The sequence below is a fragment of the Cotesia glomerata genome, linkage group LG1 (assembly GCF_020080835.1).
Source record: "Cotesia glomerata isolate CgM1 linkage group LG1, MPM_Cglom_v2.3, whole genome shotgun sequence".
NCBI lineage: Eukaryota > Metazoa > Arthropoda > Insecta > Hymenoptera > Braconidae > Cotesia > Cotesia glomerata.
This window is the reverse complement of record NC_058158.1, coordinates 30,132,232-30,146,713: the sequence shown is the minus strand read 5'-3', so window position 1 is coordinate 30,146,713 and position 14,482 is coordinate 30,132,232. Positions and strand designations below refer to the sequence as shown.

Genomic DNA, 14,482 nt, shown 5'->3' with positions numbered 1-14,482 from the left:
ATGTTGTATTCAGCCGGGGCCGAGAACTCAATGACATAAATGTCACGAGTAGCCTTGTCGCAGGGCACAATATCAGGTTTGTTGTGATCTATCCGCCGAGTTGTTGCAAACGGCATGTTCCAATAAATTTTGCAACTGTCATTCTCAACAACCTGGGGAATATCTCCTGGCAGATAGGGCAGCACTGGTGTCACGTCAATACCGTAGCGGTGACGAAGATAGTAGTACAGTACTCTCAGGGCAGCATTGTGACGCTGGATGTATGCACCTCTCGCCAGCACAGGACATGCTGACAAAGTGTGCATAAGCGTCTCCGGATGTTGTTTACACGCCCTGCAGGTCGTGTCCGGGAGCTGCACCTGGAGCACCTTGCTACGGTACTCTAGAGTGTTAATGACACCATCTTGGCAAGCAAATATGAACCCTTCAGTCTCGGACATCAGGCCAGCTGACTTTAAGAAGGAAAACGTCAGCTGGGTGGACAAGCCATGATCACGCACGTGTTTGAAGAACACGCTGTGCATAGACTTGTCCATCAGTTCGGCTAGGAGTAGTTTTTCCTCGGCGTTCCTGATGACGCTCTTGAATTCCTCCTTTCGGAGTTCCATAAGAGCGTTTATTTCTCCAAGACCAAGGGTTCTTGCCGCATATATTGCTGCCTTATATAAGAACGACCCCTTATGCGCATTCTCATGTTTATGAACAATTTGCATAAGAAAGTCATCCTCGTCTGCAGTGAAATTGACAACTTCGTGTGTTAAACCCAGGACCAAACGATCATGCAGTCGCTCCAAACTCTGCAGACCTCTCCCACCGATCGACCGGGAGAGGTATAATCTGGCGACTGATGAATTGGGGTGCATGCTCCGATTCATATTGATAACCTTACGGGTTTTGATGTCGAGATCTCGTAAATCCTTTCGGGCCCATTTTAAGACACCGAAAGAGTATAGTAAGACTGGGACAGCGAGCATGTTAGTGGCGGAGACTTTATTTTTGCCGGAAAGTTCGGAGGACCAGATTTTCCGGAGTCTCCTAACATACTCGCTACGGAGAGTTGCTTGGACTTCGGAGACCGCATGCATGCGGTGCTCTTCCATTCCTAGATATATATACAACTCTCCGGCATCTAATTGTCTTAAGATGCTCCCATCTACCAACTCGACATCATCACTCGTATCAGAGCACTTACCCCTCGCCAGATGTACGACCGCACACTTGTCCAACCCAAAAGACATTCCGACATCCCGCGTGTACTCTGCTACGATGTTCAGGGCCGCCTGTAGATGATCTTCATCAGCACTATATAGCTTCAGATCATCCATATAAAGCAGATGGGTAATCGAGTATTTTCGATCACCCGGAGGCCCCACAGAGTACCCATGGGTTTTACGGAGAGCAACAGATATAGGCAGCAGTGAGATGCAAAACAGCAAAGGGCTCAAGGAATCGCCTTGGAAGACCCCTCGTTTGTACTCTACAACTCCGGTTATGTGCAATGCGTTTCCACTCCCAATGTAAAAACGCGTTCGCCAGAGCTGCATTGTACGCCGAATGCATTCCACTATTTCAGGATTGACCCCCAGGCATTTGAGGAGATATAAAATCAACTCATGAGAAGTTGAGTCAAATGCCTTGCGATAGTCGATCCAGGCCATTGACAGGTTGCGTTGATAGTAGATCGCATCTTGTGTGACACATCGATCAACTATCAAGTTCTCTTTGCAACCTGACAGGACTCTTTTGCTGCCACGCTGTTCATATATCTGTTGCCATACAGGTTCTATCTCCTGCAAAAATACGGTTGTTTAAAATTTTTGTAAAAATTTTATAAACCGCATTCAAGCAGGTGATAGGCCTGTAATTCTTTGGGTCAGACAAGTCACCTTTTTTTGGTATCAGTACGGTTCGCCCTTCCACGAGCCAGTCTGGAATCGGTTCGTCAGCTCTAATGTACGATGTAAATATACGGGCCAGATGGAGGTGGGTAGAAGTAAACTTCTTCCACCAAAAGACATTTATGCCATCTGGTCCCGGGGCAGCCCAATTTTTGCTTCCATTTAGAGCTGAACGAACTTCGTTCACACTGACTGCAGGGCTCTCTTCATCAGCATTCTGTCTACGGTGTTCCCGACAGAATGCTTTAAAGTCGTGCAGAGCTGGAGTATTGGCGTTCACGTTTGGTTGATCTCCATACAACTCAGTCCAAAAAGCTTCCACCCGCTCAGGTGTTGGATAATTCCCGGTAACATCGGTCTTTGGTGTCAGAAAGCGTGAAGGGCTGGATCGAAACAACGAGTTGTCGACCAACCGCTTCAGCCTTTTCTCTAGTGACTTTTTGGCAGTCACTAGAGCCCTGCAATTTATTGAGAGACTCTTCCTTGATGACAAGAAGAGTACTCTTATTCAGTGTGTGATGACGCCACCGAAGTTCAGCAGCAATGCGCCGAATTCGGGGCGTGTATGCTCTTTGAGTTGTTTCAAACTCAATCACACACTGAATGCGGGAGACCTGTTTCCGGGATCTGTCAATTTTGAGTCCAAGTTGTGAGATGCGCTGTCTCAACCTTGCCTCGATCGAGAGACAATGTCTCTCTCTCGAAAAAGCCGAAACTGCTGCACCATACACAACCTGGCTCACAGTGAGCAGGGTGGAATCCTCCAGGATGTTTGCACGGAGATCTTCATTTACCGCTTCTAGCTGTTGTTGGGAGTAAGTTATCTTTTTAGATATACTTACTTGCCGTCCAATAAAGGGATTGTTGTCATCCAAGGAGGAACGGCGTCGCTCTTGGTGTAATTGCGCCGGAAAGGAAAGTCTATTAGACTGCCTTCTATCCGGCACAAGCGATCTTCTATTACGCCGAAGATAAGCGGCATAATTACGCAGGTGTTTAGGCGTAAAATGCTCTAGCTCCGGATGCATATCACTCCAAAGAGTGTGCATCCGGGCCATATAACCGCTCACCCCCGGCTCGCTACGTTGGTAGCACACCAAGAGGTCGACTCGTAGTTCCTCCGTCCACTTAAAGTAAGTCCTTAAAGCGCCAGGGTCGTCATCGTTCATCGGGTCCGGCGTGCTCCTCCCACCTGATGAATGGTCCTCATCCGAAAAGGACCGGTTGTAGGGAGCACTTCTGAGATTACGTCTTGTTGTAACTCAGTATTTCAATGCAGTGGGTAGTTGGCCCACTGCATCGGCTACGTCGTTCGCCTACAGACCTGGTGTTATGGTCTGCGTTTCCCGCGATGCGCCGCTTGGAGGCCACGTAGCAAGCACCGCATTATTATTATTATTATTATTATTATTATTATTATTATTATTATTATTATATTATAATATATATTTAATTTACAAGCATGTACGGAATATACTCACATACCATGCTTGTAAAGGTGGACCCTAGGAACTCCGCCGTCCATCTTACGGCATTAAATAAATTATATTTATGCTATATAGTATTTATATTATACATATATATACACATTATGATATATAATATCATATAACATCATATAATATCATATTACATCATATAATATCATATATAATAATAATAATAATATTAATAATAATAATAATAATAATAATAATAACAATATTATTATTATTATTATTATATTATAATATATATTTAATTTACAAGCATGTACGGAATACACTCACATACCATGCTTGTAAAGGTGGACCCTAGGAACTCCGCCGTCCATCTTACGGCATTAAATAAATGACTTTATCTCCGCTGCCAAAGAGACGATTGTTCTAAGGAAATTTGTACTGAATTTATTGAAGTTTAAGTCTCAATAAATCCTAGTTTACAAACAAAAACATTTTCTTACATTCAACTCACCACTCTGACATAACCAACGTATAAAGTCAATTATCACGGAATTTGTTTTTAGCTGATATCTAATTATTAAGAAAGAAAAATATTTAAAACGGTTGGCCTTGGAGGCCATCCATGTAATTTCCTATTTCTCTTGAAATTCTTTCAAATTTTATATCTGTAGGAACTGTATTTGAAGGATATGAATTTTTTGATAATTAACACCCCCGCACTCCTATGTGAGGGAGGAATTTCGTAAGATCCTATTCGAGATGATTTCTACATTATGAATAAAAGATTCCTAGAAAATTTCGAATCTGTAGAGGTTACAGCTTGGAAATGGAAATTCAACATGGGGTTATAGCTAAATTTGGAGTGTAAAAGAGCCATGACTTAAAAATTAAAAATTTTCATTGTTAATATCCACCCCCGCAACCCCCTTCGGGGTGAGCTATCGTAAAATTCATTCATAGACTATTTCTACATCTCTTACAGAAGATTTCTACCAAATTTGGAGTCTATAGGAGCTACAGCTTGAAAATTAGAAAATTTTCATTGTTAATACCCACCCCCGCAACCCCCTGTGAGGGTGAGGTATAAATTTTTAAGAAAGTATCGTAAAATTCATGTATAGATTATTTCTACATCTCTTACAGAAGATTCCTATCAAATTTGGAGTCGATAGGAGTTATAGTTTAAAAACGGGAATTTCTCATTGTTAACGCCCCCCGCAATCCTCTTTGGGGTGGAATATCGTAAAATTCGTTCATAAATTATTTTTATATCACTTATAGAAAATTCTTACAAAATTTTGAGTCTATAGGAGCTACACTGATAGAAAGATTTCTTAGCATTTAAGAAGATTTCTTTGTATTTAAGAAATCATTTCTTAAACATCATTTCTTAGCATTTAAAAAATATTTCTTAGTATTTAAGAAATATTTCTTAGTATTTATATTTCTTAATATTTAAGAAATATTTTTTAAATATTAAGAAATGATGTTTAAGAAATGATTTCTTAAATACAAAGAAATCTTTTTAAATACTAAGAAATCCTTCTATCAGTGTACAACTTGAAAATTAGAAAATTTTCATTGTTAATACCCATCCCTGCAACCCTCTGTGGGAGTGAGATATCGTAAAATTCGTTCATAGATTATTTCTACATCTCTTACAGAAGATTCCTATCAAGTTTGGACTCGATAGGAGCTATAGTTTAAAAACGGGAATTTTTCATTTTTAACGCCCCCGCAAACCTCTTTGGGGGAGGAATTTCTTAAAATCCGTTCTTAGCTGACCTCTACATGGCAAAGGTAATATTCCTACCAAATTTCAAGTTTCTAGATCCAGTGGTTCCCGAAATATCGTGATGACTGATGCGTCACTATATACATAGAACAGCTCTTGCATGTATATAGATTTTAAATTTTTTGCAATTTTAATAAGATTAATATTTAGTTAGATTTATAGAAATGGATTCACAAAACCGTTGCTATAGACAATATTTCATGTCACAACTTTGTGAATGCGTGGGAGTGCGTGGGTGCATGCGTGAGAAGGTGTATGGAAACGTGTTTAAAAGCGTTAATGTAACGTTAGACATTTTGCCGGTCTTTATGCGCTCGAATATGAAGAAGAAGTGATGTTTATTTGTTTTATTAACAGAAACAAATGACTATCCACATAAATTTGAAAAAAAATAATAAAGGGTTGGTGGAATTTAAAAAATTAATAGTCTAAAACTTTCTACAATTAATTCCGCGTCGAATGGTCATGATCTCATGCCGATCGGTCCAGTAGTTTTCAAGTTTATCGGTAACAAAAAAAAAAAAGTTGCTTATATATATATATATATATAGATTATTTAAGATTTTATCAAAAATTTTATATAAAGCTGATCACTATGTAGACTATTAAAATTGGAAGATCTTACGAGCCGGCCGAAGGCCGGGGAAGTTTGATCTAAATTATCCGAGTGTCTCGCACGAGAGATTACGAAGGTAGTATCACTACTTTTATGTCAATAACCACAAGTTCAGAGCTAAAAAATAAAACACAAGCGCCTCTAGGTTACCATGGCACTTTCCTATAGTTGTTTACTCATTCGTAAAAAGCTAATTCATTTTTTATTTTACCTGAAAAGGGGGTGGGTAAATTTTATTAGTATATGAATCTCTCGTGCGAGACACTCGGATAATTTAGATCAAACTTCGCCGGCCTTCGGCCGGCTCGTAAGATCTTCCAATTATCCTTCGTGTCTCGCACTTCGAGATTACGAAGGTAGCTGTTTAGAGCAAGAATCCTCTGTATATAAGTATTTATTTATTTAAGAAATACAAAGGAAAATGAAAAAATGAATTCATTGTAACTATTATCAAACAAATGTTTGATGAAAACAACAACAATTTAACTCAAAATTATAACTAACTTAGTAGACTGGGTGATAAAACAGACTCTGTGAATGAATTATTTTCAATAGTTATTGGCTGATGATAAAAATCAGCGAAAACTCTTGAGTTTGGAGACCAACCAGCCACTTTTTTAATTTCCGCAATGCTCACACCTCTTGCACATGCTTTCGATGTCGAGGCATGCCGCGTAGAATGCGCAGTGTATCTCTTATCCACTCCTAAAGTGACCAACGTCGATCTGATCCAACGACTGATTGTTTCACTTTTTACTGCCTTATGGGGCTTGTTAAAAGAAACAAATAATGAGTCAATGTTTCCTCGCAGGGTTTTTGTCATCACTAGGTACTGGTTTAAAGTATGTGCAATACACAGCTCAGGTTTATCACGGAAAAAAGGGATCTTCAATACTGGTTGCGGAGCCCCCGGCCGAGAAGTTTTAATTCTATCAGAAATACGTACTTCAATTTTTCTTTCTGAAGCAATGATGTTAGAAATTTTAATTAACGAAAACGTTTGAGAGCGATGGGCGGTACCCAAGGCTAATAACAACACTAATTTTTTCGTTAGTTTCTCTAAAGATAACTCCTCTAATGGAAACCACGTTGCCAACTTATCTAAAACTGGATCCACATCCCATGTGGACTCATATTTGGGTAAGCTGGGCCTTATCTTTGAAGATCCTTTAATGAATCGACTTATCAGTTGATTATTTGTGACATCCTCCGCTGATATTAATGACAGTGCTGCTCTCGCAGAGTTAAGCGTACTATATCCAACACCATCATCAAATCTTTCCGAAAGAAACTTCAAAATCTTTGCCACTGACACAACATACGGATCCTCATCATTCTGTCCATTCCATCGCCACCAAAGTTTTAGAGTCCCATTATAATTTTTTAATGTTGACTCTGTTAAAGAAGCGATTGAAATATCAATTGCTTCTCTAGGTGTACCCTTTATCAATAATGCTTGGCAGATAACTTGGCGGCAACCAGGATAAGTTTCTTCGCTAGAGGATGTTGGCGGGATCTACAAGGAGAAACCAAGATGTTAGGATCTGCTTCAAACAGAACCCACTTCCCTACTGCTAATTTTTGGAAGGTTGGGAACCAGACCTGAGTAGGCCAGTGAGGTACCACTAGTACCCCTTCTGCCTTATCATCTTTAATTTTTTTAATTACTCGGGTTATTATAGAGAAAGGAGGAAAAGCGAAAAACATCCAATCAGTCCAGCTGATTGTGAAGGCATCGAAGGCAAATGCCCCTGGGTCTCTTTTCCACGAGCAATAGACTGCGCACTTGGTGTTGATTCGCGAAGCAAATAAATCGATTTCTAGTTTCCCGAAATTCTCCGTAATTACTTCAAAAGCATAATCCGCTAATTCCCACTCAGCATCCGAGTTATCGATTCGCGAAGAACGATCAGCTTCGACATTCTCCTCTGAAGGAATATAAGTAGCGTAGACCCATAACCGACGGACCTCGCACCAATCCCACAGCTCACATGCTAACTCATGAAGACCAGAGAACCGAACGCCTCCCATTTTATTGATGTAGGCCAACGTTGTAGTGTTGTCCACCATGAGTAAAATGTCTAGATCTCTTAAATCAGCTGCAAAACATTTCAAGGCTAGCAAAGCCGCCTTAAGCTCCAAATGATTTATATGAAGACTCCTTTCCTGTTGGTCCCACAATCCATTGGCATCTTCACCATTGCAAAAAGCACCCCATCCAGATAAGGAAGCATCCGAATAGATCGTTTTTTCATACCGATTATTTCTAATCTTCCGAGTTGCATTTGGTAGAGATTGCAGCCACCAATCCCAGTCTCTTATGGTAAACTTAGGCACTGACATAATAGCATCAAAACAACCCTTACTTCTATTTAATGCCTGGATCTTTGCTCTTTCAAATAATCTGCAATGTAACAAGCTGTATTCAACTGCTGGACAACAAGCTACCAACGACCCAACAACTTTCGCAAAATCACGGATCTTCATACGCCCTTTCTTTTTAAGAGACTCAATCTGGTTTCGTACTGCGATCTTCTTCTCATGCGGAAGCTCTACCTTCATAGAAACTGAGTCCAAAATAAACCCCAAATATTTACATTTCCTTTCGGGCACCAATTTGGACTTTTCATAATTAACAATAAATCCTAACCTCTCCAGCAAGACAATAGTTTGAGTTAAATTTTCGCTGCATTCTCTAATCGACTGACCCAAGCACAAGAAATCATCCAAGTACACAACCGAGAGCCAACCGTTGCAACGCAGGGAATTTATAACAGGTTTTAATAATTTTGTAAAAGTCAATGGACACGTACACAGACCAAAAGGTAAGCACACGAACTCGAAAATTTTTTCATTATACAAGAATCTCAAAAACTTGCAATGTGGTTTCCATACAGGAATCAGGAAATAGGCGTCTTTTAGATCAATCGTTCCCATGAAAATACCTTGTTCTAATAGGCTGCAAGCTGATCTAAGATCCTCGAGTTTAAAATGTTCTGCAGCAATAAAAGTATTTAACTTTTTCAAGTTCAGAATAAATCTCTGCTGACCATCAGATTTAGGAACTAGAAAAAACGAAGAAAGAAACTGATCTGGAACTTCCTCAGCTTCCACAATCGCTCCTATTGAAAGTAGCCTATCAATTTCTGATTGAATGTATGCCGATTCCTGCTCCGACCAATTTCTAGACGGTGGAGGATTAATTTGAAAGGGGGTTGATTCAAAGGGTATTTTATACCCTTTCACAGTCTGGATGATAAACTTGTCCTTAGTGATCGATTCCCAAACCTTTACAAAATGTTTAAGACGACCCGCAAAAATACTTACGACGTCCTGCTGGACTAACGGTTCTGAGAACGCTGATTTTGTTGTCGATATTGACTCGACTTCGGGTAAGTTGATTGCTTGGGTGGAAATCTGGAAGTCAGTGGTTTTTCAAGACTGATGTTCTCCCGCCCGTCTGAGTCACTGACTTCTTCTGGCTCGACGAGCCCTTCACGTTTAAAGGACCAGGTGATACAAAGTTTTCTTTAACTGGAGCCGACTTCATCTCCTCACCAACCTTCCCAATAGCCTTAATCTCTTTCACTTTATCCACCAGCTTCTCTCCGAACAAGTAACTATCTGTTACTCTTTTTTCAAGAGCAGTAGCCCACTGCTTGGACAAAGTAGGCAGGATGCAAGCCTTACGTGCTACTGTTTGAGATTTATGAATTTCGATTAGCAACTTCGCAGCGTCCCAGATCTGCTCTAATCTTTTCATACTTTCTGCATCCCTCAGTGGTGCCAACGACTCGATTGCCGGAGCCAACGCTGCTAAAGCAGATCCTGCCAATTTCTGTGTTGCTCCAAAATATTTGTCTCTTTTTAGAGCCGATTCTTTCAGATTTACCGCCACCTCATCATTTAGAATCGGTGGTTCGAATGAAAGCTTACCCTTCCTAGGGTATTTTTCCATAAGGGAATCCTTCACCTCTTTTTAAGACCTTCTGACAAGTATTTTTTCCAACGCATAGCGACACTAGAGTGTAAGATCAACTCAGGCTCTTTTTGCGCAGGATCTTCCCCAAAGATACGAAGACCATCTGCATCTAATTCCCATGGAATCTCGTCTGCAGCCGATGTAACAGAATCTTTTACATTTCCCGCAGAAGGACCTCCTACTTCTGTAGATCCGGCTTTTTGATTCTCAGTGTCCTCGGTGGGAGGATCCAGATCTATAATCTGGGATTTTTCGGAATCAACATGTTGTTTTGCCGCAGGTTCCTGCTCCGGTTCTTTGGTTCTGCAGACAAATTAAAACAAATTAATTTCGATACCAATCGCAGTTCATTTGTTTAATTTGTTAAAGAAAACAAACACGGTTAATTTGTTTATTTTACTCCAAACTTATCTCTCGGATAAGACAGAGTAATTTAATCTCTACTTAACCTTTCAGGTAAAGTCTGATTAGCATGTATGACTTATTTTACCTCACGGGCAAAACAAATCTTTCATAGAAAAATATTATAAATATTCTAAATTGAATAATATTACTCGCCTCACGGGCATGAAGGCATATTTATTGCATAAGGAAAAACGTCACCATTTCGAACATTTCGTGTGAACGTTTAACCATAGCCAAAACCATTTCAAATTACCTTCAATAACTGGTGTGTCTGTATTAGGCATCTCCAACTCTGGAGCCTCTCGTGATAAGATGGCTTCTCTTATCGCAGCAAAACCCGTTGCGATTTCTTCCATCCTATCTTCTAACTTTCGGAGTCTTTTAGACGTCCTCTCGCTCGAATGATCACGGCTTCTGGATCTCTTCTTATGACTCCCCATTGTTAATAATATTTATAAAAATAATATTTAAAAATGTTTACTTAATGCACTGACGTGTGGTTTGTCTGACACAAAAGAAACGAATGAGTAAACAACTATAGGAAAGTGCCATGGTAACCTAGAGGCGCTTGTGTTTTATTTTTTAGCTCTGAACTTGTGGTTATTGACATAAAAGTAGTGATACTACCTTCGTAATCTCGAAGTGCGAGACACGAAGGATAATTACTATTTTCTTTTCTTCGTGTATTTTCGAATTAACAATAAATGTAATTTATATAATAATCTTATGATCATTTAAATTGATAAATTTAAAAAGAATTCTAAAAGTAAATATCTTCGATTTTTTTTTATGAATTTAAAGGGTCACTGAATAATTGTAAGAAGTAATTGAAAATGCATATTGAATGTTAATTAAAGGTTATAAATACAGAGCTAACTTGGATTCAATTTGATGAATTTTAATTTATATTGAAAAATCGAATTTATAAATTTTCAAACCGTTTCGAAATGCGAAAAAATTTTTCGAAGCTCTTTCATAAAACCCTTTAGAAGTGAACCTAAAATTTGTAGTAAAAATGAAATTTAATTATAAAATTTTACCTGATTGGTTTCTGAGTAGACAGTAATTGAATTTCTTTACACTCAAGTATCGTATTCGATGGGCAATAAATGAGTTTAGACTTTAGTGAGTGGTTTTCAAAAAGATGAAATAAAAAAAAATTTTAACGAACCCGTGCCCTCAAATCAGGAGTTTGGAGAAGGTCGAATGGGGTCGAGTATGCGCTCGATGCCCGATAGTCACTGGTGTAATACCGGTAAGGGGCAAGGAATTGTGTGGTTTTATCGGACTGCACAATGTGGACACTGCGTTTGAGCCCGCTGTTTAGTACTCTCTTGATTGCTAACCACCCTGTGTGATGTTTATTGCACTATTTCTATGTATGTGTGCATCCACAATTATTGGTTTTCATTATTATTCAAACTCTTTTATTTTTGTCGCTCTGTCACAACCCCGAACTTTATTGTTTTTCATTGATTATCCCCCACTACCGCTCGCTGTCATCCTAACTAAATACTTCCACCGCTTTATTTAATTTATTAATTTTTTTGTTTTTTCAATTATCCTCAAATAAATTTGAATTTACAATAAACCCGTAGAACGCTTTTTAATTTAAATTTAACTTTCAATAGATAAATACATTTTGACTCACTGAAGTAAAGGTTGAACTCAATACAAAGAATTCATTAAATTTAATTATTCAAAAAAATAATTGACTCGTTTTATTTTATGAATATATATTGTTATAATTAATCAATGTTAAATAAAATTCAGTAATGCTTTTTTTTTTAAGCTAACAAATTTTAAAATTACCGGAAAAGTCTTGAAGTTTTTTCTCAACTTTTTTTCACGTCGATCGATCAGAAAGTTACCAATGTACGAAGGATGTCGCGACCAGATTTCAAAACTGTTTTTAATTTTATTTGTCGTATTATTATGCTTGAAAAGTACCAATATTGAATAATTATTATTATAACTATTTTAATATAATGTTAAAGTTAAAATTGCTGTTAAATTACCGAGATAAAATATATATCGGTGATGTGACAGAAAATTAATAAGAAAGTTACTTTTTAAATTGTTTTTATTAAATATTAACTCTCAACAATTTTAATTCTCTTTCCTCTTCTATTTTTATACCCTTTTTTTAATGCTTGTTTCATCAGTTTCATAACTGCAAGCACATTAAAATTTTACAAAATTTTTTTAAATGGTTAATGCGCGTATGAATAACTTATTTTAATCGAGCTGACGGAATTAAAAATTCGCAAGATTTCATTTAATCTTTTATGTAAAGGAACAAATAATAAAGCAGGTTAAAAAGAGGAAGTAAATAATAAAAAGACCATTCAGCAGCCGAAATGGAAGTAGATTTCATCATGAATAGAAAAAAAATATAACGAGGATTGTATACAAAACTAGGGTTTTTAACTTCTATGCAATCGACAAAAATATATATCGACGGAAGAATTTTAAAACCAGTGCAATAGCAAATTTCATTATTGGGGGGAGATGATGTATTTGATTTTCATAGAATTTTTTAACAGAAGCTTAGTTTGGGCGTTTCCGGCGAAAATTCAAAATTTGGCCGGAAGTGCCCAAACTAAGCTTCTGTTAAAAAATTCTATGAAAATCAAATACATCGTCTCCCCCAAAAATATCTTAGAAAATGCCCAAACACAGCCCCTGTCAAAAGCGGAACTCAAAATTCCAATTTTAAAAGGTTCTCCACGGGAGTTACATTTTGGCACACCCTAATATATATATACATATATAAACTTTTGAACCATATGCATTTTCCGACTCAGCTCGACGAGTATAGTCGAAATATAGCAAAATTTTTTAAAAGTTCCGTCATGAGGACCAATGCAATAATTAGATTTCTATGAAATCTACTAAAAATAGAACTATTAGCGAATGAAATAAACATTGGATGAGTTTGGATAGGTAAGATCGTGTTAAATTATCAGGATCAGTAAGATAACTCCCGGAATCGGTGGATAGATGCATCTTTTATAAGCCATCGGATCCTGGAGTAACGTTTTAACAGGATTAAGTTTTACTGTTATTCGATTGTAAGCCACCAAGTACGTTGTGAATAAAATATATAGTATCAGTTGATAAACCATAATAATCTGTATGGATAGGTATATATATTGTACATATCTATGTATAAAGGAACGCGAGAGCCCAGAGTAGACGCAGACTCCATCATATCGATCTTTTTGCAACTGCAGGCGAGCAAGATGCTCCTTGTAATGGTAACGATAGAGACACTGAAGATTGAGAAAATGAAAATTCTTGATTGAGCAACGATTCACAAGAGCTTACTCGTTTATTTTTCCTTCTTATTTCTTTACCCATCTTAAGTCCTTCTCTTTTCTTCGACAAATTTACGCTCAAATCTCCGCGTTATTAAGTCAGCAAAGCTTATTATTCTGCTGTTCAAGTTGATGATAACTTTTTAATATTTACTCTTCTTCTTTTTCGCTATCCTCAATCCTGAACTTTGATTAACTTTTTAAAATATTAAAAACAATTCTATTTTGCATAGTAATTAAACGCTGATTTTTTAGTAAAGCTTATTACAATATTGAAAATTGGGAACGGCTTAAAAATTTTTAATGAAAAAAATTTTCACTCTTCCATACAACCGAGTTTTTACTGAAACTTTCGTAAAAAAAATTATCTGATATGGCCAATTTTTATATCGGACTTGATATTCACTGTATCTCTTGTAATTTTTATTCGCTTAAGTTAAGAATTTGCATGTATCCAATATCTTTGTAAATATACTGAAAAAAATTCAATATACATTTTCAATTCATCATATACTCTAATATTCCAACCTAATATATATTTAAATAAATACATAGCTATGAGCTCTTTATATGCATGTACAGATAATCGTGATATGGTTTTCGTAGAGAGCAAATATTAATTTCATCTCAACGATCACAGTATGTTACACAATAAAATTCAATATAAGCTTCAATTGTTTTGTACTATTTAATCACAAACCCTTATAAATAATAACTCCACGTAACACAAAGGTGCTTACAATAATAAAAACAATAGTAGTTATGTCATTATCATAATTATTATTATTATTACTCTAAAAGTACAAAGAGATTAAAACCAGCTTTAAAGCTTTAGATTTCGCTGAGTCGTCGAAAGCACATGCACTTAGACCCTACCTTGTTTATAAATAATTTAAAATTTTAATTTAACATTTGCTGGCATATTTGTTGTTGAAATAAATCCGGGCTGATCATAATTTATCTTTACGAACTAAATCAGGTTAAGGATGCCTAAAAGTGATAAAAATTTTCATGTTAAGGGTTA

General features: G+C 37.3%; 1 protein-coding gene across 8 annotated transcripts in view; it reads left to right on the top strand.

Annotated features, from left to right (window-relative positions):
* The window catches only part of LOC123260716 (solute carrier family 12 member 4), a 119,489-nt gene that overhangs the window by 32,463 nt on the left and 72,544 nt on the right, over positions 1–14,482 (top strand). The window lies entirely within an intron of this gene.